This window comes from Limulus polyphemus, unplaced genomic scaffold, assembly GCF_000517525.1.
Source record: "Limulus polyphemus unplaced genomic scaffold, Limulus_polyphemus-2.1.2 Scaffold9513, whole genome shotgun sequence".
Lineage (NCBI taxonomy): Eukaryota > Metazoa > Arthropoda > Merostomata > Xiphosura > Limulidae > Limulus > Limulus polyphemus.
In genome coordinates, this window is record NW_013675123.1 from 4998 (window position 1) to 9613 (window position 4616).

General features: G+C 32.4%; 1 long non-coding RNA gene across 1 annotated transcript in view; it reads left to right on the forward strand.

The window, feature by feature from the left end:
* LOC111083439 overlaps positions 1–4616 on the forward strand; it is a 12226-nt gene that overhangs the window by 4644 nt on the left and 2966 nt on the right. Inside the window, exon 2 of the long non-coding RNA XR_002609031.1 lies at positions 272–282. This is a non-coding gene — a long non-coding RNA (uncharacterized LOC111083439). The remainder of the gene's footprint in view (positions 1–271; positions 283–4616) is intronic.

A 4616-nucleotide genomic window follows, 5' to 3' on the forward strand; every position in this document is an offset into this window, starting at 1 on the left:
CCCATCTAAGACTAGCAGGTAAATAATGGTAACAGATTGGTAAGAACCCCATCTAAGACTAGCAGGTAAATAATGGTAACAGATTGGTAAGAACCCCATCTAAGACTAGCAAGTAAATAATGGTAACAGATTGGTAAGAACCCCATCTAAGACTAACAAGTGTCAGTAACTGTTGGATATACAAGACTGTTTAGTGTAAGAGTTATTATTTAGTTCATTCAGTGATCTAATATTTAATAATTATTTAGTTTTCATAACAAGAGTGTTAAAGTGTATATATAGGTGACCAAGCAAGCACAAAGAAAGTTAGAAACTGTGAAGTTAGCCAGTGTGTGAGTGATTAGCCCTAAATGAGTGATATTTTATAGCGAGTCTCACAGTTTGAGAGAGATAAGAAGAATAATTTGTCTTGTGAAAGTGTGTTCTAAAGTAATTGAACCAGTTTGTGTGAACCTTGACAAAAAAAAAAAGAGAAAAGTATATAAAGTTCAGATTACAACTGTGGTAACCCACATGATAATGCAAGTGAATCATTCACTGATACTGTTGTTGTAAGGGTAGATAAAAATAATGTGTCAAATGGATTCTAAAGTAAGTGAATCAGCCTGTGGGGACTTTTGACAGGAAAAGAGAATTATGTAGAGTTTTATATAAAACTGATATCCTATAGTGTAAAGAATTTTTGTACATACGTTTGACTTGTTTTGAATATATTATTTTAAAACAAGTGGATTATGCACTGTCAATATATTGTTCAAATTTATCTCCAAGTCACAGACACCTACAGTAAAAGAATCCAAGCTTATCCATATTTAAAACCCTCACAACACTGTACTACTTTGCAAAACAATGGAGGCACATATCCCCAGTGTCCCCCACCCCATTCCATCACCTATGGGCACATTTATCTATGAAAAAATATTTAGCGTAAGTGGTGCTGCAATGTGACCTTGAAGCCATATATGTGTATAAGGTGATATAATAGAAAATAGCTTAATTCAGAAACGATTCAAGTTTAAATTTGAATCAATATTTTTTATGCACTTGGCTCTAGGCTAGGTGATCTAACACTGTTTTTATTTTAGGATTATTATACCATCACTCACTACATGTATAAGGTTTCCTAACCCCCTTGCACCCCCATCATTAAAACTGTAAAGAGCAGACAGTAATCAAACTATTCTATCTGGATAAGTGCATTTAAACTTTTACGACTCCTCCCATTTCGAGAAATCAAGCGTGACGTGACACACTGGCATTGAAGTGAGTTAGATATTGATCACAACTGAGAGCATCATTTTAATCCAGTTTACCCAATTAAGCCATTATTTAGATTTGATCCCAGCAAAACGTTAGGTATGATTTTACCTAAACATTTTGAGACATTAAGAATGGTTTTATGTAAAAGTATAAATTGAAGGGAAACCATTTATAGAAATTAACTAAAACGAATTTGCCTGTACCTCCAAAATGTACCTACTTTTCACTTACACTATCCTACCAAAATTCATGGGACACGGGTAGTTCTGGATAAAACACGTCTTTATTCCAAGAAATTAATAGTCCTTTGCCTTAATGACTGCTTCAGTGTGTTGTGGAAGACTGTTTACCAATTTCTGGTACAGAAGCTGGTTGTATTGTGCTCCACTCCTCCTTTAAAGCATTAGTAAGCTCCAATACTGAAGAGGATCATCTTAGCCTTGCCCTAATTCTGCATTACATTTCATCCCAAAGATGTTCTATCGGGTTGAGGTCGGGGCTCTGTGCTGGTCACTGCAATGTTCCTATGTTATTCTCATCAAACCACGTGTTCACAATCCTTGCTTTTTGACATGGAGCATTATCATGTTGGAAAGTGCAAGGTCCAGTATGATAAAATTGCTACAATGCAAGAAACACAGAATTGTTCAGAACATCAATGTAGGGCTAAGTATTCATGGATCTATTATACAGAAAAATATATATATATATATTAGATTTTAAAAGAAAAAATTACTCACTTGAGATCCTAACTTGCCCCTTGTTGCTTACTAACCTTTGAGAATCATTGTTTGAGTTAAATTTCCAGAAAACGTGAAGCACAACATACAGAAAAAAAAATGTTTGGCACAAAATGAGTTTGAATATAAACTTACAAACTGTGGTAGAGTCATCCAATCTAGAGATTTGCCAGTTGGCAGAATCTGGAGTGGCACCTTTAGCATTTCTACTCATTTGTCAAAAAGAATTGCCAACTTTAGTTCAGCCAGTAATAATGCTAGCAACTACAAACCGTTTTGCATTTGTAGGCTCTACATGCTGTTTTACTGACTTTATATTTTTAATGTTGTAGTTTTATTTTTCTTGAAGAGGGGCGCTTGTTGGATATACACGATTGTTTAGTGTAACAGTTATTATTTCATTCATTCAGTGATCTAATATTTAATGATTGGTTTTCATAGCAAGAGTTAATTATTTTAAATATGATAGTTATGACAAATTGTTACATAACTTGGTAAGAGTCATACGTTCAATTGTTGGATATACACGATTGTTTAGTGTAACAGTTATTATTTCATTCATTTAGTGATCTAATATTTAATGATTAGTTTTCATAACAAGAGTTAATTATTTTAAATATGATAGTTATGACAAATTGTTACATAACTTGGTAAGAGTCGTATGTTCAATTGTTGATGTAACCTTTCTCAAAACCCAAGTTTTTCTTGCTATACGAGTATTGTTACATCATAGCATCTCCTAATTTGTAGAAAGTTCCAGGCCTCAGTTGGACGAGGTATATAGGTGACCAAGTAAGTGTAAGTCAAGTGAAGTTAGACTGCATGATTGTTACTCTAGCCGTAATGGTGGACATCGTAAAGTGATAAGGAGAATAAGTTGTTTTGTCAAAGAATGTTCTAAAGTAATTGAACCCGTTTGTGTGGACTTTGACAAAAAGGAGATAACAATTAAAAGTTCAGGATACAACTGTGGTAACCCAAGGGGTAGCATTAGTGAATTATTCACTGATACTGTTGTGATAAGAGTAGAGAAAAATAATTCGTCTTGTCAGTTTGATTCTAAAGTAATTGAATAAACCTGTGTGGACTTTTGACAGGAAAAGAGAATTATTTAAAGCTTTAGATACAACTGTGACATCCTATAGTGTAAAGAATTTTTGTACATACATTTGACTTTTTTGAATATATTTCAAAACAATTGGATTGTGTACTGTCCATTTATTGTTCGAATGTATCGCCGACAAGCCACAGAAACCTACTGTAAAGAACCCTATCCAAGACTAACAGGTAAGTGTTGGAAACAGACTGTAAAGAACCCTATCCAAGACTAACAGGTAAGTGTTGGAAACAGACTGGTAAGAACAGTTTTAGTAATTTTTAATGTGGTTACTGTTATTATTCTGCTACAAAGCAAGGTTTTTTGGGAGAGATAGTGCTGATGATACCACATTCTTCAAACCCTTTAATATTGTGCTTAACTTTGTGAATCTCTGGTAAAACTGAAGAGAGAAAAAAGTTCTAAACGTACTCAAACATTTGGCAACTACTAAACTGGATTAATACTCTGGGTAACTAGAACCATTTGAAATGTGGTTCTTTAGTTCCCATCTTGTAACACTTAATATCAGAAATAAATTAAAATTTAGTATCTTAAGGATTTATATATGATCAAACACTAAGATAAAGCACTGAAAGCTAATATTGCAACGTAAAGAAAACAAATGTTACATCTCGCCATCAAGCACCGAGTGTTTCATATATGAAAACATAATAAAACCAATATAGCTTCAATAGCTAAGGGCATATATGCATGTAGGTTTTTCTATGACTAACAGGTTCTTATCATTGACACTTGCCAATGAGGGCTAAAACTGCTTGAAACTTCACTCTTATTACAGATTTTATAATGAACCTTAAAGTAAACAGAAATTTTTGTTATAATTAAGCATGTATTTCAATTTAAGTCTTTTATTGAGTAATAATGGTACAAGAACCGAGATTACAATTTCTCAAATACAAAATCTCTGTTACGACTTTTCTAGTACAAAAATAAACACTAGTAGCAAGTCAGATTGAAACTTTTATCACTGCCGAGATTTTCCAAACACTATATTGCTAGTTTTATACTTATTTACTGTTTATTTGTTATTAAGTATACTTTGAATAATCGTAACTCAATTTATAAAAAAAGATATAAAATAAACATTTGTTAAATATTCAAAACACACATTATAAAAATATCTCGTGTAACACCTCTAACCAGCTTGTAATAAGTTATACTGTTCTAATAAAACAGCAAATGTATCAGTGTTATTTTAGAGAAAGAACAAAGGTAGCTACCCCACCTAACTTTTTTTCCGTAATTACACTTGTGTCAGTATTAGTTATAAACATAAAAAATACCTTCAACTTGTTTCTTAGAAATATAATAGTTTACAATATGACCCACTTAATCAATTAATTGATTTCGAAATTTGAATATGTTTTTCTGTATTTTTATAAAGTTATTCACTACCTTTTTTATATAAATTTTCAAAGGCACAAAGATAAGATTCAGTAAAATCAACTTACCCAGCTGTTATTTCAGTAAAATCAACTTACCCAGCTGTTATTTCA